We start from the raw sequence: 19,410 nt of genomic DNA, 5'->3' as shown, positions 1-19,410 counted from the left end.
CGAGGATGATCCATGGAGGAGAATGGAGTGATTTAATCATGTCAAATACTGCAGAGAAGAGAGGGAGGGCCAGGAGAAAGCGTACCATAATTGCGGTCCCCATGGTGACTTGGTCAGGGTAGACGCGATGCTGTGGGTGGGGCTGAAACCAGAATGTAGAGATTTAATCAGCTGGCGATGGGAGAGGTGACTGGGCAGTGAGGCAAAGTCGGTGAGAAATGGAGGGCACCGAACATTGGATGGAACTGTCCCCAAGCAAGGGATCTGTCTTGGTGGGAGAAGAGGGCAGAGCTTCCTGGTTGAGGGTTGAGGGTGAGCTTTTTGAGAAGAATGGAGGCGGAGAGGGAGCAATGCCTGTTGAAAAGCAGCTGTTAACAGCAAGCACCAAGTCAAACTGGGGAGTTGGGAATTGGGTTTGGTGGTGGTGGGTGGGGGGGGGAGGGGGTAATAGTCAATATTGAGTTTTCAGCATTTGTTTTGAAATTGCAGGAATGGTTTTTGTATTGGGGAGGGGGTAACGGAGCTACTATTTTGAATTTGGACTATTGGCCATTAATTCAGTGATTAGCAGTGTGTTCATATTGGGATAACACTGGTACTTTTTTTTAATAGATGGTTAGCATTATACTGGCCACTTACACTGGTGATGTCCGTGCATGTGCCCGACTTGGGGCAGTGTTGACTATTTATACAATTGTAGAGACCATCTCCAAATGCTCCTCTGTGCTATGGATCTTCAGCTTAATGTGTGGTGCAGCTGAAATTGTTTGCTTTCAAAATAAAGCACTCTCCATTGGGCAGTGGGAAGAGTTGTACAAAGTGTGTCCTGATGTGTAAACAGGGTGCAATGAATGGCTACGGTGGAGGACGTGTTGGTTCTTTGACAGACCCAGTCGGGAAACAATATGGACTTGTAACCATGATGTCAATCTTTTTTATATACATTCACGTGATCTGGGTGCTGCTGGCAAGGCCATCATTTATTGCCCTTGAGAAGGTGGTGGTGAGCCGTCTTCTTGAACCGCCGCAGTCTGTGTGGTGAAGGTGCTCCCACAGTGCTGTTAGGGAGGGAGTTCCAGGATTTTGACCCAGCGACGATGAAGGAACGACGATATATTTCCAGGTCAGGATGGTGTGTGACTTGGAGGGGAGCTTGGAGGTGGCAGTGTTCCCATGCACCTGCTGCCCTTGTCCTTCTAGGCAGTAGAGGTCGCGGGTTTGGGAGGTGCTGCCGAAGAAGCCTTGGCGAGTTGCTGCAGTGCCTCTAAAATGCTGGCGGGGAGGCCACTTTTGATGTACAACTTTGCCAGTCTGGCTGCAAACCTTGCTGACTGCTGGCTTATGGGGAGCAGCCAATGTGAATCCAGTGGGCTGAAGGGGTCGGCCTATTGGTCATCGACCTCGCTGGCGACCCTGACCAAGAGCAGCGCCACTGGAGAAGGCGCAGGAGAAGTCCCAGGGCCTTGCTTCATCTATTGGGACCTCTATAGTAACCGGTGATCATTTCAAAACCTATTGCAGGCATTCCCTGACTTGGTAGATTAACTACTTTGAGCTTTAGTACAGTACAGGTTTGCCTCTTGTAGTGAGACCATTCTGCAATATAAACTATTGAGTCTTCCCCTTGAAAGCACCAACATGCTTTGAATTGGCAGTCTCTCCTCTCCTCGGCCCCCAACAGTGCCTTGGACCAAATCTTCCAACGGCAGCAAATATAAATGGTGAGCACCAAGTGCTGCTTGGGTTGGATCCATCATTCTGGGGTCTAGTCCTGTGTATCTACATTGGCATATACGGACTCCCGCCCCCCCCCCCCCCCTTTACTTCCCTTCTCTAAGCTCCCCCACCCCCCCCCCCACCAACATCAGAATTGAAAGGGATGCACATGACCAGATGGCCACTAATGGCACATGCAGAAGATTGATGCTATTTTGTTGGCAAATAGCGTTTGCAGGCTAACTGGGGATAAATTGGTGCGCTGAGTGTAGCCTGGGTGTGAACAATCGGCCATTGATATGTACCCAACTCCTCACCTGAGTTTTTGTAGCCTTGTACTTCAAGGGCTTCAGTCACTTCGGTAATCAGTAAAAACTGTATAGTAACTTGATCCGAGTCTCACTTAGAACTGTTGGCATTGGTGGCAAGCCTGCCCCATATGCCATTCCTAGTCTGCTGATCTCGGCCATGGTGGCAGTAGGGACACTAGCATTGGCCTCTGACCCTTGGGCTCGGGAAGGGGAAAGGCCCATGAGCGAGGCCATTGTCATAAAGTCATAGAGTTTTACAGCACAGAAAGAGGCCCTTCGGCCCATCGTGTCTGCGCCGCCCATCCATCCCTGTCCAGTCTAATCCCATTTTCCAGCATTTGGTCCATAGCCTTGTATGCAATGGCATTTCAAGTGCTCATCCAAATGCTTCTTGAATGTTGTGAGGGTTCCTGCCTCTACCACCCTTTCAGGCATTGAGTTCCACATTCCAACCAGCCTCTGGGTGAAGAAGTTCCTCCTCAAATCCCCTCTAAATCTCCTGCCCCTTACCCTGAATCTATGCCCCCTTGTTATTGACCCCCCTACTAAGGGGAAAAGTTCCTCTTTATCTACCCTATCTATGCCCCTCATCATTTTGTACACCTCAATCAGGTCCCCCCTCAGCCTTTGCTCCAAGGAAAACAACCCCAGCCTGTCCAGCCTCTCTTCATAGCTGAGGCGCTCCATCCCAGGTAACATCCTGGTGAATCTTCTCTGCACCCTCTCCAAAGCAATCACATCCTTCCTATAGTGAGGCGACCAGAACTGCACACAGTACTCCAGCTGTGGCCTCACCAGCGTTTTGTACAGCTCCATCATAACCTCCCTGCTCTTATATTCTATGCCTCGGCTAATGAAGGCAAGTATCCCATATGCCTTTTTAACCACCTTATCTACCTGTTCCGCTGCCTTCAGGGATCTATGTACATGTACACCAAGGTCCCTCTGACCCTCTGTACTTCCTAGGGTCCTACCACTCATTGTGTATTCCCTTACCTTATTTGTCCGTCCAAAATGCATCACCTCACACTTTTCAGGGTTAAATTCCATTTGCCACTTTTCCGCCCATCTGACCAACCCGTTTATATCGTCCTGTAGCCTGAGGCTTTCCTCCTCGCAATTTACCACCCCACCAATTTTCGTGTCATCTGCGAACTTACTGATCATACCTTTTACATTCTCATCCAAATCATTTATGTAGATCACAAACAGCAAGGGACCCAGCACCGATCCCTGAGGTACCCCACTGGACACAGGCTTCCAGTCACAAAAGCAACCTTCGACCATCACCCTCTGCCTCCTGCCACTCAGCCAGTTTAGGATCCAACGCGCCAAGGCACCCTGGATCCCATGGGCTCTTACCTTCTTGACCAGTCTCCTATGCGGGACTTTGTCAAAAGCTTTACTGAAATCCATGTAAACCACATCCACAGCATTTCCCTCATCCACCCCCCTAGTCACCCCCTCGAAAAATTCAATCAGATTTGTCAGACATGATTTACCCTTGACAAAGCCATGCTGACTATCCCCGATTAATCCTTGCCTCTCCAAGTGGAGACTAATTTTGTCCCTCAGAATTTTTTCCAATAATTTCCCTACCACAGATGTTAGGCTCACTGGCCTGTAATTCCCTGGTTTATCCCTGCTACCCTTCTTGAATAATGGTACTACGTTAGCTGTTCTCCAGTCCTCTGGTACATCCCCTGTGGCCAGAGAGGTTCTGAAAATTTGTGTCAGAGCCCCTGCAATCTCCTCCTTTGCCTCCCACAGCAGCCTGGGATACATCTCGTCCGGGCCTGGGGATTTATCCACTTTTTGGCCTGCTAAAACCGCTAGCACCTCCTCCCTCTCGATGCTAATATGTTCAAGTATGTCACAGTCCCCTTGCCCGATTTCTATGTCTGCATCGTCTTTCTCCATAGTGAACACAGATGCAAAAAATTCATTTAAAACCCCGCCTACCTCATCTGGCTCTACACACAGATTGCCACTTTGGTCCCTAATGGGCCCTACCCTTTCCCTGGTTATCCTCTTGCCCTTAATATACTTATAAAACATCTTAGGATTTTCCTTTATTTTGCTCGCCAGTGTTATTTCATGGCCCCTCCTCGCCCTCCTAATTTCTTTTTTAAGTACGCCCCTGCACTTTTTATACTCCTCTAGGGCTTCTTCCGTCTTTAGTCTTTTGTAACTGCCAAAAGCCCCCCTTTTATTCCTAATGCATTTTTGTATATCCCTTGTCATCCAAGGTTCCCTTTGCTTGTTGGTCCCACCCTTGACCTTTACAGGAACATGTTGGCGTTGTACTCTCTCTATTTCCCTTCTGAAAGTCTCCCACTGTTTTGATGTGGATTTTCCTATAAGTAGCTGCTCCCAGTCCACTTTGGCCAGATCCTGCCTTATCATATTAAAATCGGCCTTCCCCCAATTTAGAACCCTTATTTCCGGGCCGTCTTTGTCCTTTTCCATGACCACCTTAAATTTCACCGAATTATGGTCACTGTCGCCAAAATGCTCTCCTACTGACACTTCCACCACTTGCCCGGCTACATTCCCTAGAATTAGGTCCAGTACCGCCCCCTCTCTTGTAGGACTTTCTACATGTTGGCTCAAAAAGCTCTCCTGGATGCACTTTAAGAATTCTGCACCCTCTAAGCCTTTCACACTCTGACTATCCCAATTTATATTGGGGAAATTGATGCCTCCAGCAGTCAAATAGTCTGACACTTGGGCAAGGCGCTCAAACACTTGATGGCCACCACAAGAAGGCTACTGACCAGCACCTGTGCAACTGTACCCCAGTAGGAAAATAAGAACAGGAGTTGGCCCTTCAGCCCCCATTCCCAATCCTGCTCTGTCATTCTTGGATCATGTACCTCAAGTCCATTTACCTGTCCATTTTTTCCATATTCATTGGTACCCTTGCCTAATTTAAAAAAAACTCTGAAATTTCATTTGACCCAACATCCACAGCCTCTTTGGGGTGGGCATTCCAGATTTCCTATACCCTTTGTATGGAAAAAGTGCTTCCTGATTTTTATTCCTGAATGGCCTAGCTCTTGGATTGTGCTCTCTTGTTCTGGATTGCTCCACAAGAGGAAATAGTTTCCTTGTATCTCCCCTATCTCATCCTTTTAACAATTTAAACATCTCCCTCCATCTTCTAAACTACAGGAAGTATAAACCAGGTTTATGCAACCTGTCTTCAGAATTTAATCCTATCTGGTGAATCTGTGCGGTCCCCCCTCCTGAGGTGTGGTGCCCAGAACTGAACACATGACCCCAGATGGGGTCTGACCAAGGCTCTGTACAAATGAAGCATCACTTCCTCAACTTCTGAATTCCAACCCCTTGAGATAAAGGCCAACATTCCACTTGCCTTTTGAATACTTTTTGTATCCGTGCACCAGCTTTGTGATGTGTACTCGGATGTCCAAATCCCTTTGCTCTTCCAGAGATTTTGGCCTAGAAATTCGGTGGGCTGCGCCACCAGTTAGCGCCTAAAGAGGGCACTTAGTGGCTGTAGCGCCACTGGCCGCGCCTCCCGCGATATTTATCGGGGGCGCTAATGGCGGCGTTAGCCTGTAGCGCTGCGCCGCCACCGATGACGTCATCGGTGTGTGCAGCGCCCCGATCGCCATATTTGTTTGCGTCCGCCTCCGCTACTCTGGCCGCAAATCGTGCCCGGTTCACGGGGCCTACCTGTGGTGGGAGCGGCGCAAATTAAGGTGGGGGTGCGGGGCGGCTGTCTTTTTCGGCGGCCGCCTACCCGCACCTCCGTCCCCGGCCTCCTGATCTGCCCCCGCGGCAGTGCCGGCTGTTTTCCGAGAGCCCGGCACTTCTCCTCGGTGCTGGGCTCTTTTGCCGGCACTCGCGATCAGAGATGGCGCTGGTGCAGGCCCCTCCCCCTTAAGAATGGGAGGAAGGCCTGCAGTACCGCAGCGCGCCGTGCAGCGTGTGGCGCTGCGGCACGTTGCGCTGCGATATTCAGTTTCAGCGCCCTAAGAGGGACGCGGAGCGCCTCGAGCCTCGCCCCCGTGTCCCTCTTGGGGCACTCAAGCTGAATTTCCGGCGGTCGCAACTGCTCTGATCGCAGCGGTAATTCCAGCGCCCAGGCGAGCGTGGCGCCCCGTTTGGGCCTCCACCGAATTTCTAGGCCTTTGTCTCTTTTGAATCCAAAGTCGATGACCTCGCACTTCCCCACATTGAACTCCCTCTACCACAGCTCGCTCGCTCGCTCAGGCTGCTGTGACCCGCTGTAACTTTCAGCTCTTGTCTACACAACTGATGCACAAGCTCTTTGTTCCTTCACCCAAGTCATTAATATGTGGGGAAAAGCTTGAGGTCTGCCGACAGATCCCTGGGAAACACCACTTGCTACATCCTGCCCATTTGTAAAATGTTACCTTTTATCTTTACCTCCCAACCGATTACCAGCCCCGGTCACTAGGCTGCCTCCAAATCTGTGCACGCTTATTTTATTAAATGCCTTCTGAAAATCTATATAGACAACATCCATAGACGTCTGCCTCTGCACCATGCGAGTGACCTCACCAAAAAAAAATCAACCATATACATGGCCTAGGAACAGGAGGAGGCCATTCAGCCCCTCGAGCCTGCTCCGCCATTCAATGAGATCATGGTTGATCTGCGACCTAACTCCATATACCCGCCTTTAGCCCACATCCCTTAATACTGTTGGTTAACAAAAAGCTATCAATCTCCGATTTAAAAATAACAATTGATCTAGCCGTGCTGTTGCTTGTCCAACTCTTGTCACTTTGTCTCTGATGGCTCTGTAGTTAACCTGGTTTCTCTCTCGCTCCCTCCCAATCCATAGGTTCTAAAGTCGTCATTTAATGCATCTGCAATTTCCTTGTCTATTTCTTTAATACCCTGGTGTAGAAACCATCAGGTCTTGAACCTCCCCTGAGTGAACTGCGCCACGGAGAATGGACTCCCGCGAGTGGTGTGGGATCACCAGGTTCGGGTGTCTGGAGGGACTTCACTGCGACCTGAGCCACTGATGTACTGTGTTGGAGCACCCTCTAGTGGCCAAATACATAAATGACAACATTGAGGTAAGGCTTGTCTCAGACATTGGGCTCGATTTTCAGTGTGCCGTGGAGTCGGGATTGGAGGCGTGCGGGGGGTTAAATTCCCGAAATCGGGGGTCCCGACCCCAACCCGCCTCCATGCCAGTTTCAAAGGAGGTGGGTACCCGCCCCGCACTGGCACCCGCCTACCCGAGGCGGGAAGGGATTAGTGCCAATTAACTGCCTGTTAACAGGCAGTTTTTAGCCTAATCCCTATTTTGAAGCTTGAACTGTGGGAATCCCGATGGCACCAAACCACACCAAGTTGGAGGAGTCGAGATGTCGGTGTTCAGGTGAGTGATGTGTGCATGAGTGCAAAGGTAAGTGTGTTTGGTGTGTCTAAAGCGATTAAAGAAGTGTAAATTACCTTTTCAGCCTTCCTTCCTTTAGGTTCAGGGAGTCCCTCATCTCACCAGCACAGAAAGCAGAATGGCTGCGAACTGTCAAAAGTGACAGCCTGCAGCTTTCTGTGCAGGAGAGATTTCTAACTGAGTCAGTGGAGAAGGACTCAGGTTAGAAGTAAGACTGTCAGTGTTTGACAGCTTCAAACAGCTGTGAAACGCTGATATTTCATCTGTCAAAACGTCTTGACAGATGAAATTTCAGTCTGTGACGTCACCTGTTGCCGGGTGGCCCTTAATTGGCCTGCTGAGGCTACTGGGCGGGCTCAACAAGGTCAATCAAGTTAAAACCGCGTGGATTGGCCGCATCTCGATGGAGGCGGGACGACAACCCTGAAAGTTGTAGTCCTGCCTCCAACCCGACTTCTGAATGAAAATCCAGCCCATTGTGTCAAATACTGGAGATACAGCCTGTCTGCAACTGTGGAGGGAAACACGTTATTGTAAGTTCACTATTGTATTTATATGTAAAAGAAAAACCTGAACCGGAAATAGTGCATTTATCAACTGATGTGTATTGTGCAATAGCTATATCAACCGGTCTTTCACTTCATAACCTTTTACTGCTGGTTTCTGCCAAAACTGTTGAGAATAAAATTTTAATCTAATTGGATTACTTCAGTTTAAGCACTCTTCCATCCAGTGTGTTATTGCTCTCCCCCCCCCCACCTCTCTGCTCACCAGGCTAGATCTGTCACATGGCACTGACTCCCAGCTCTCCTTCGTTCTTGGGATGTGGGGCATCACTGTCGAGGATGGCATTTATTGCCCACCCCTAGTTGTCCCTGGTGGTGGGTCGTTGTCTTGAGCAGTCTGATGCAACTGAGGGGCTTGCTAGGCCACACCAGAGGGCAGTTAAGAGTTGGTGTGGGACTGGAGTCACGTGTAGGCCCAGACTGGGTAAGGACAGCAGGTTTCCTTCCCTAAAGGACATCACTGAACCAGTTGGATGCTTACAACAATTGACAGCTTCACTTGGATACCAGCTTTTTATTTCCAAATTTTATTTTAAACTGAGTTCAAATTCTCAACATGCCGTGGTGCGATTATTAGTCCAGTCCTCCGGTTACTAGCCCATTAACGTAACCACTACACTACCGTACGACCCTGCAATATAATGGCCCAGAAATTCGGGTCGGGGGCTTCCCACGGGTGTAAGCCCCCGACCTGCACTTACCTAGCGCGCCAGCCGTTGAGCTGTGGGCCCGCGTGGGATTCCGATCCGGGGCCTCCTCCAACTGCCGGCGCGCAGTGCTTGCGTATCCCAGGGGCGCAGTTAGTTCGAAGCGTCCCCTGGGATCACGTGGGCCATGGGGAGCCAATCGGAGCAGGGAATGCTTCATTCATAAGTCTTGACAGGAAGGGCTGTCAAAACTTATAAATACTACGGGCCCCAAAACATCACTAAATCTTCAAATAATTTTTTTTTTAAATCACATTTTTTAAATAAACTATTAATTACATGAAATAACTATTTTAAACAATAATTTAAATTTTTGAAAAAAATTATTTTATTTTCTAACGGGGCTAAAAATAAACTTATCTTGCTTTAAAGTATTTAAAAATAATAAACCTGTGGAAAAAATGTTTTAATTTTAATTAATTCACCACTTACCTTGTAAAAAGCAGGCCTTACGCCTGCTTTTTAAATGTGTAAATTCTGGAGACTTACCCTCCCGGGAAAACCTGCAAAAAAAACGTAGGTTCGATGCTCACGCGCTGCCTCTCCTGCGCACGCGTACGACCTCTTAACCCCTGCTTTCAGGGGAACGGAAGTGCCGGTTTCCCACGCATGCGCAGTGCATGCAGGAAACTGGCACTTCCATTGGGCTTACGGGTGAGTACCCTGTGCGTACTCACCCGTGGAGACCCGAATTTCTGGGCCATTAAAACAGAGGCACCAGAGCTCCCATTGACCCAAGTATTTAGTTATTTTTATTTTCCCCAGTTTCCCACTTCAACCAGGCTCTGTCTGACAAGTTCCGACTTGACAGATCATCCGCTGCGACTGTCGAATCCTCATTGCTGGCAATGAGTTGGGCTAATTGCTCACCAACTGCCCAGCGATTACGCAGGAAAATTTTACAGCTGGTGCAAACAGGCGCAGGAGCCTGTTTGCGCAGTGTAAGGGGAGGGGGGGGGGGATATGCAGCAATTTGTAATATACACCAGTTATTTTCATAATTAAAATTATCTTCAAAACTAAATATCATATCCACCTAACTAATATCTCCTCTTTCTAATTATTACAACTGATCCTAACACAACTTGCGGAGACAAATGGACAAAGGGTGAAAACAAACTACTAAAGCACCGAGGTCCTATTCATTTCAGAGCAAGATTACAAGGATGTTTTCATTAGAAAATGATGCCCCTTGTGCAGTAGCTATGATATATTTCACAAATCTAGTTCACCCACAGAAAGAAAGGGAAAGAACAAGTTTCTAACATTTTTGATTAACTTTGTTTGAAATGCCGATGACATAGCTGACAATTCCCTGAGGCTTTCATAATTTGAACCAATATAACAAACTATTAAAGAAATGCAATTTCCCTGCAGTGAAACACTTGCACACAAGAAACCTACACAAGCAGGATATTTACATTGCTTCAGCTAAAAGCATTAAAAAAATCATGAATGGGCATTGGAGATTTCTGTTTCCTGATTGGAGCACCGCCCCCACGTGATCCCAGGTACGCTACACACACACGGTGCGCCCCTGGGATCCGCGGGCCACTGTGCTGCGCTCAACTCCGCAGCGAAACAGCGCGAGTTATCGAAGGAAGTCTCGCACCAGGCAAGTGCGGATTTCTTTCGGAGATCGGTGGCCTGCTCCATGGCTACACTGCCAACCACAATTTCAGGGCTTCTAGCTTTACGTCCTGCACTATGGGCTTTGGCCTTTAACGGTTCCGGTTGTGTTTATTTTTACAAACTTACAAAAATGGACGGTGAAAGGCCTGCTGGTCCATCCAGCTGCTCCCACACAGTTACAATGTCTTGTGCATTGCAAGACCGACACTCCCCAACCGGAGCCATGCGATCTCCAGAGAGGTGAAAAACCAGATTTAAGAGCCCAGGCCAGTATCGGGGGCGGGGGGGGGCGGTGGGGGGGAGAACTGGAAATTGCTCTTTGACCCCCTGAGGCAATCAAACTAGTCCAGGAGATCACATCGACGCTGAATTATGGCCGGATACCTACTGACTTCTTGTACAAGGTGATCGCCGCCCCATCCAGGAACAGGTCTGGCTCTCTCCTGAAGTAATTCAGTGAATCGGCGTCCACCACACGAGCTGGCAGCCTGTTCTGAAGGCCCGTTATTCTCTGGGAGAAGAGGAGCCGCCTCCCATCCAACCTAGTTCTGGCCTTGCATAACTTTTAAGTGTGACTCCCCGGTCCTCCCTAACCTATCCAGTTGAAATAATTGGTCCACGCAAACGCAATCTAGGCCCTCCATTATTTTATAAGCCTTGATCAAATCACTTCTCCAGAGTTCACAGACCCAGCTCTTTCTGCATATCTGGGTAACCGCAAGGGCTATCAACTCTTTCGGATATGCGAGAGTAGAATCAACTGAGACTGAAATGCCGTAGAATGGTTTTAAACACTCTAAATAATTATTTATTGACATCCAGACTAACCGTTTTCCACATAAGAACATGAGAAATAAGAGCAGGAGTAGGCCATACGGCCCCTCGAGCCTGCTCCGCCATTCAATAAGATCATGGCTGATCATCGACCTCAACTCCGCTTTCCCGCCCAATCTCCACATCCCTTGATTGCTCTAGAGGTGCCATACAACCTTATCTGGAGCGTGCAACTCAACCCCAATGACCAGTTTGTCTGTTTTGGATTATGAGGGCTTAATTTGCATTAACGTCACCTTTAAACTGCTTCTTGTGATCTCCTGAAAAATCTCTTGAGCCCGGGTTTCATACTTTCTGTCTAAAGTCTGTTGCTGGGCAGAATAACCATAAATGGGGGTTGTGCTTTTCCCCACGTCTTTCTTTCGCCCAGCTGCAGATAGCTGTCGTTTTGTTCCCTGCTTATCTCTCTCTGTCGACAGTCCGCATCTTTATTTGTCCTTGAGGAAAACAGCAAGCCGGCCGTTAGCCTGCAAATCTTTCTCTCTCACTGCAACTTCAGCAGTAAAACCGAACCAGCATGCTCTCTGATTTCAGTCAAGTTCCCATAGTCCTTTGCTCCATTGGTGTTTCGATGCAGACAATCTGTTCCTCGGTCGGTCATCGATCCCAACTTAGTCTACCTGCAACTTTGTCTCGATGGTATTGACTGCACGTGAGTTATCCTTCATTTGGCCAAGTGTCCACCTTTACTAATCCAGGGTTTCAAGTCCATTCTTTTATCCAGATCATGGTTCCCAGGCGCGAGTTGCCCTGACAGTTCCCCTTCCAGACATTGCCTCGTCTTCCTTAAATGAGCGGGCACCAAAAAGTCCAAAATCCTTGAGTAACTAAGGTGCTTTATACTGCAAATTAGTCTTGTGGCCCTCCTCTGCACCCATTCCAAAACCTCAATATCCCCTACATGGGAGGGGATGAAAACTGAGCCTAGTGTTCTGACTGAAGCCTAACCAAGGTCTTGTGCAAGGACACAGCAGTGTGCTTTGTTTTATAGTGAACTGTCCTATGAGTGCACCCTGGAACCATGTTCGCTTTAGTTATAGCTTCATGATATTGGTCAAGGACCATTAGGCATTGATTTACTCAAACACCCAGATCTCTTTCTTTCACGACTGACTTTAGTTCTTTTCCCTGTAGGCTGTATGTATGTAGTGCATCACACTATCTCCCAGCACAGCGAGATCTGCTTGCAGTAGTTGAGCAACCCCTACAGTCCTGACTCTCGCACATAGCTTGGTATTGTTCACCAACCGGGGGATCGTTCTGCTCCAATACCTACATCTAAATCGTTAACGAAATGCCGATTCCCGAGGGACACCACTGGTGACTGATACCCAAATTCATTGACAACCATTTTCTGTCTCTGGGGATTCATTCAATTCGCAAGCAGATTACCACAAATTTCACAAGTTTCTTGTAGAGAAGCCTCTTATGTGGTACGTTATCAGGAGCTTTATGGAAGTCGTGGCAGACAATGCCTGTTCGGTTGCCCTCATCCGATAACCTGGTGACTTCTTCAAAGTATTCAATCAAATTGGTAAGATGCAACCTTTTCCGGAAGCTGTGCTGGGTCTCCTTGGTTTGGCCGCCTTTCTATCTGAGTGGTCATCTAAGCCATCGCTAATGATTTCCTCGAGCATCTTGCCTAGTGTTGACAATGAGCTAATGGGCCTGTAGTGACCTGGTCCTACCTTCTCCCCCAAATAATAACTGGGACCACTCGGCCCCAGGGCTCATCACTGCCTTGGTCCAAACATGGACACAAGAGCTGAATTCCAGAGGTGAGCTGAGAGTGACTGCCCTCGACAGCAAGGATACAAGTGTGGCACCAAGGAGCCCTAGTAAAACTGAAGTCAAGGGGGGAAAACTCTCCAGTGGCTGGAGTCATTCCTGGCACAAAGGAAGGTGGTTGTTGGAGGCACTGTGGGCGTACCTTCACCACACACGCTGCAGTGGTTCAAGAAGACCCTCCACCACCTTCTTGAGGGCAACTAGGCATAGGCAATAAATGTCAGCAACACCTGTATCCCGAGTACAAGCTAATAAAATAAATCAAGCTCGTTCACTGAACTGTTTCTCCTGATTCTTGCAAGTAATTGCTTAGACTGCGCACCAGGTGGCGAGCACCCTTGTTCACCCTGTTCTAGTGGAGGAGCGGAACTGGTTCAGTGACATTGGTTCAGGGAGCGGGAGAAGCAGGCTCCCACCGACTGTCACTCTACCCCTGCCAGAAATGTGCCGCCCCCGGTGAAAGGATTGTGCCCAGCTGTGAACTTATTTTCTTTTCCTTCCAGCCCCGAGAGAGATCACACAGCTTGCTGCTTGTTGCCCAGGGGGCTGGTGAACTGTCTGCACCTTCCGGGGAGCAGGCCTGGCCTCTGCGAGCAGTGTGCCTGATCAAACACCATTTCGGCTCGCTTCATTTTTCACAGAAATCACAGAAACCCCACAGATAGAGGCCATTTCGGCCCATCGAGCCTGCACCGACACATATCCCACCCGATCCCCGTAACCCCTACACCAACACATATCTCCAAAGTGCTAGAAAGAAAGACTTGCATTTATATAGCGCCTTTCATGACCTTGGGATGTCCCAAAGCGCTTTACAGCCAATGAAGTCCTTTTGTTTTGAAGTGTAGTCACTGTTGTGCTGTAGGAAGCCATGCGTTGAATCACGGATTTACCAGCAGGGCTGGTTTCTGGGTTGGGTGAGTCGGCCGTGCCGCTCTCCTGAGGTGTTCGCTGCTGGGACATGTTCTGTGTTTTGAATATCTATCTTTGGGGCCCCTTTTAAACCGGGCCCTGTTTCACGCCCTGTCTGAGGTGGGAAAGCTGACCAGAACGGACAGACAGGAGCAGCCTGAACAACAGACTCGTCGATTCCCCACCCTCGCTGTCCCTCCCTGTTTGCAGAAAATGTTGGAGAAGCAGAATGAGTCAGTCAGCGTGCGAAAGAGGAGAAACTTTTTGTTTCCTGTGTCAACACTGGCACAGTCACGATGGGCCGAGCGGCCTCCTGTGCTGCAAGATTCTAACGCACTGACCTGCTGCCGTGGAGCTTTGCTCTTAACTCCTCGCATACATTACCCCGGTGGCCATTTTCACGGGCGTGTGTGAAAGGCTCTTTGATTCTGGCGGGTGTCTCCACTGATACTGACTGTACATTGCCCACTCTCGCGCGCTCTCGGGCAAGAGTCGTTAGGTGCTGAGCAAGGGCAGTCACCCCAGCTTCCCGCCCCCCTCTCCCGCTCCTGGTGCTGAGGCCAGTTCCTACGGCCGCTCGGGTCAGATCCACTGAAATGTGTAACGTTTGGTGACTGGGCTGAGAACTGGTTTTAGCTTTAAATGCAAAAAAGCATTTGAGAGTGCAGTTTTACATTGTAATTTTGTGATGTTTATAAAATACATTCCAACCACAAACGCCTACCGCCTACTGAGATTTTAAAGATATTAATTCATTCTCGATGTGGGCGTCGCTGGCAAGGCCGCCATTTATTGCCCATCACTAATTGCCCCTTGAGAAGGTGGCGATGAGCCTTCTCCTTGAACTGCTGCAGTCCGTGTGGTGAAGGTGCTCCTACAGTGCTGTTAGACTTAGCCCCGCTGTTTGCAGAGTCAGGTAAGCTCTGGAATTCCCTCCCTAAACCTCTCCGTCTCTCCACCGCTCGCACCTCCTCCTTTAAGATGCTGCTTAAAACCTAGCTCTCTGACCAAGTGTTTGGTCACCTGTCCTAATGTCTCCTTCTTTGGTTCTGTGTCAATTTTACTCTGATTACCCTCCTGTGAAATGCCTCGGGACGTTTTTCTACATTACAGAAAGAAAGGTTTACATTTATACAACGCCTTTCACGACCGCGGGACGTCCCAAGGCGCTCTACAGCCAATGAAGTAGTTTTTGAAGTGTGGTCACTGTTGTATTGTGGGAAACACGGCAGCCAACTTGCGCACAGCAAGCTCCCACAAACAGCAATGTGGATAATGACCAGATAATCTGTTTTTTAGTGATGTTGGTTGAGGGATAAATATTGGCCAGGACACCGGGGAGAATAGTCCGATGGGATCTTTTACATCCACCTGAGAGGGCAGACGGGGCCTCGGTTTAATGTCTCATCCGGAAGACGGATTAAACTCGGCACGTGAACGAGCCCCACTGAGTTGATGTGCAGGTCACTGGACTGGGCCGTTAGTGACCGAGATGCCTGAGGGGGCAGATTTGCTGCTGACGGTTGACAAAATGCTGGAATACTTCCTCTTGGTGGAAGGAATGCAAACCGTGCAGTTTTACAGTACTCTAATTTTAAGAATGAAAGCTTTCCTCATCGCCAGAGTCTTTCTCCTTTCAAACTAGAGTTGTAAGTGATTTCTTTTTTTAAATTATGGCATAGGATCGTTTACGTCCACATGAGAGGGTAGACAGGGCTTCGGCCTAACATCTCATCCGATAGATGGTGCGGCACTCCCCCCGTACTGCACTGGAGGGTCAGCCCAGCCCAGATTTTGTGCTTAAGGCCCTGGAGTGGGACATGAACCCACAATCCTTCTAAGATTCAGAGGCGAGAGTGCTACACACTGAGCCACGGCTGACGCTGTGGAGCTCAATGCAAACTCAAGGAACAGTATCTCAGCACTTTACAGCCGTCTGGCCCTAACATTGAGTTTAATAATTATCAACCTTAACCGCCGCTCCCAATTTCTCTCAGACAGCAGGTGCTGGTAGAGTCATAGAGCTATACAGCACAGAAAGAGGCCCTTCGGCCCATCGTGTCTGCGCCGGCCATCAAGCCCTGTCTATTCTAATCCCATTTTCCAGCACTTGGTCCGTAGCCTTGTATGCTATGGCGTTTCAAGTGCTCATCTAAATGCTTCTTGAATGTTGTGAGGGTTCCTGCCTCTACCACCCTTTCAGGCAGTGAGTTCCAGATTCCAACCACCCTCTGGGTGAAAAAGTTTTTCCTCAAATCCCCTCTAAACCTCCTGCCCCTTACCTTGAAACTATGCCCCCTGGTTATTGACCCCTCTACTAAGGGGAAAAGTTCCTTTCTACCTATCTATGCCCCTCATAATTTTGTACATCTCAATCAGGTCCCCCCTCAGCCTTCCCCGCTCTAAGGAAAACAACCCCAGCCTGTCCAGTCTCTCTTCATAGCTGAAGCGCTCCAGCCCAGGTAACATCCTGGTGAATCTCCTCTGCACCCTCTCCAATGCAATCATATCCCTCCTATAGTGTGGCGACCAGAACTGCAGCAATGCTCCTTGCGGCAATGCTCCATCTCACCCTCGGTAAGCTCCCTGCTGGAGTGGAGCTAATTTACAGAACAAACGGGAAACTGTTCAACCTCCGTCGCCTCCAGTCCAGATCCAAGGTTGTCCCATCCTCTGTCGTCGAATTACAGTATGTAGACGACACTTGCATCTGCGCACACTCGGAGGTCGAACTCCATCGTTAACACCTTCACCGAAGCGCACGAGAGCATGGGCCTTACGCTAAACATCCGTAAGACAAAGGTCCTCGACCAACCTGCCCCTGCCACACAGTACTGCCCCCCGATTATCAAAACCCATGACAAGGCCTTGGACAACGTGGACCACTTTCCATACCTCGGGAGCCTACTGTCAACAAGAGCAGACGTCGATGACGAAGTCCAACACCGCCTTCAGTGTGCCAGTGCAGCCTTCGGTCGCCTGAGGAAGAGAGTGTTTGAAGACCAGGATCTCAAACCCAGCACCAAGCTCATGGTCTACAGAGCAGCAGTGATACCCGCCCTCCTGTATGCCTCAGAGACATGGACCATGTACAGCAGGCACCTCAAAGCACTGGAGAGGTACCACCAACGCTGCCCCCGCAAGATTCTGCAAATCCATTGGCAGGATAGGCGCACCAATGTTAGTGTTCTCGCTCAGGCTAACATCCCCAGCATCGAAGCTTTGACCACACTCGATCAGCTCTGATGGACGGGCCACATCGTCCGCATGCCCAATACGAGACTCCCAAAACAAGCGCTCTACTCGGAGCTCTGACACGGCAAGAGAGCCCCAGGCGGGCAGAGGAAACGCTTCAAGGACACCCTCAAAGCCTCCTTGAAAAAGTGCAACATCCCCACCGACACCTGGGAATCCCTGGCCCAAGACCGTACAAAGTGGAGGCGAAGCATTCGGGAAGGCGCCAAATAAATCGAGTCTCTTCGCCGGGAGCAAGTGGAAGTCAAGCGCAAACAGCGGAAGGAGCGCACGTCAATCCAAGCGCCCCGCCCACCCGCCCCTTCAACCACCGTCTGCCCCACCTGTGACAAAGACTGTGGTTCCCGCATTGGACTCAGCAGTCACCTGAGAACTCATTTTTAATGTGGAAGCAAGTCATCCTCGGTTCCGAGGGACTGCCTAAGAAGAAGAAGAACTGCACACAGTATTCCAGCTGTGGCCTAACTAGCGTTTTGTACAGCTCCATCATAACCTCCCTGCTCTTATATTCTATGCCTCGGCTAATGAAGGCAAGTATCCCATGTGCCTTTTTAACCACCTTATCTACCTGTCCTGCTGCCTTCAGGGATCTATGTACTAGAGCATGGATGCATCAGAGCCACTGGGAGTGGTGGAAGTAGTGGGCTGCTGCTTGGGGTGGTCCGCACCCCTCCGCCACATTCCCGGGCCATGGGAGACTCTTCTCTTTGCCAGATTGCCATGCTTCCCACCCCTTCTGCTATTCTGCTGTAACCATTTACACCTCCTCTGGACCCATCTTCTGTTTCTCTACCTGTCCCATCACCAGACGCTTTGCACCATCATTGCTTTTGCCATTTAACCTCTCCTGCCCTCCAGCTGATCACAGGCCTTCCCTTTTGATCTTTTCCTGCACCGCCCCCGCCCTTCCACCCACCCCACCCTCCCCTTTTCCCTGGCTTTGTATTCGACTTATCTTCCAGTTCTGATGAAGGATCATCGACCTGAAACGTTAACTCTGTTTCTCTCTCCACAGATGCTGCCCGACCTGCTGAGTGTTTTCCAGCATTTTCCATTTTATTTCAGATTTCCAGCATATGCTTGAAACATCTAATTTTAAAATGCTCAACAGATTCCAATTTTCCAGCCATCTCACAAGGCCATCTTGAAATAACGGGGGCAGGAAGTGGCTCTGGATGCTGGAGATATTTGGGTGCAGGACAATTCACAGCAGTCTTTTAGGCTTGTGAAGTTCTGAAAGAAAATACTGGGGTTCCTTAACAAGAGCTTTAAGATTTACTGTCCCCGTACATCCTGAGTGACTTGGCCTTAGTCAGAAAAGCTGAATCCTTTATGAAAAAGAAAGAAAGACTTGCATTTATATAGCGCCTTTGACGCCCTCAGGACGTCCCAAAGCGCTTTACAGCCAATGAAGTACTTTAGGAGTGTAGTCACTGTTGAAATGTAGGAAACGCAGCTGCCAATTTGCGCACAGCAAGCTCCCACAAACTGCAATGAGATAACGACCAGAACATTTGTTTTCGTGATGTTGATTGAGGGATCAATACGGGCCAGAACACCGGGGACGGCTCCCTTGTTCCTCTTCGAAATATTGCCATGGGATCTTTTCCATTTACCTGACTGTTCATGGGTGTATCTCACATATATGGAAGAGCCTGGACCCCACAAAGGAGAGTGAGGTGCTCCTGGTATCCAAAGATGAAAGAAAACCTTGCATTTACATGGTGTCTCAAAGTGTTTCATATATAATACATAAGGTTTGAAGCTGTTTGAAGTTGTTTACTGAGTGTGGTACTGTAGTGTTGTGGTGCTGGTTTACTCCGTGTGGTCCTGTAGTGTTCTGGTGCTGGTTTACTCCGTGTGGTGCTGTAGTGTTGTTCTGGTTTACTCCGTGTGGTACTGTAGTGTTGTGGTGCTGGTTTACTCCGTGTGGTGCTGTAGTGTTGTTCTGGTTTACTCCGTGTGGTACTGTAGTGTTGTTCTGGTTTACTCCGTGTGGTACTGTAGTGTTGTTCTGGTTTACTCCGTGTGGTACTGGAGTGTTGTTCTGGTTTACTCCGTGTGGTACTGTAGTGTTGTTCTGGTTTACTCCGTGTGGTGCTGTAGTGTTGTTCTGGTTTACTCCGTGTGGCACTGTCGTGTTGTTCTGGTTTACTCCGTGTGGTGCTGTAGTGTGGTTCTGGTTTACTCCGTGTGGTACTGTAGTGTGGTTCTGGTTTACTCCGTTTGGTACTGTAGTGTTGTGGTTCTGGTTTACTCCGTGTGGCACTGTAGTGTTGTTC

Source organism: Somniosus microcephalus, chromosome 23, assembly GCF_052327205.1.
Source record: "Somniosus microcephalus isolate GS21.2 chromosome 23, FLI_Smic_1.0, whole genome shotgun sequence".
NCBI classification, from domain to species: domain Eukaryota; kingdom Metazoa; phylum Chordata; class Chondrichthyes; order Squaliformes; family Somniosidae; genus Somniosus; species Somniosus microcephalus.
The sequence above is the reverse complement of the archived record's forward strand: the minus strand, read 5'-3'. Positions refer to the sequence as shown.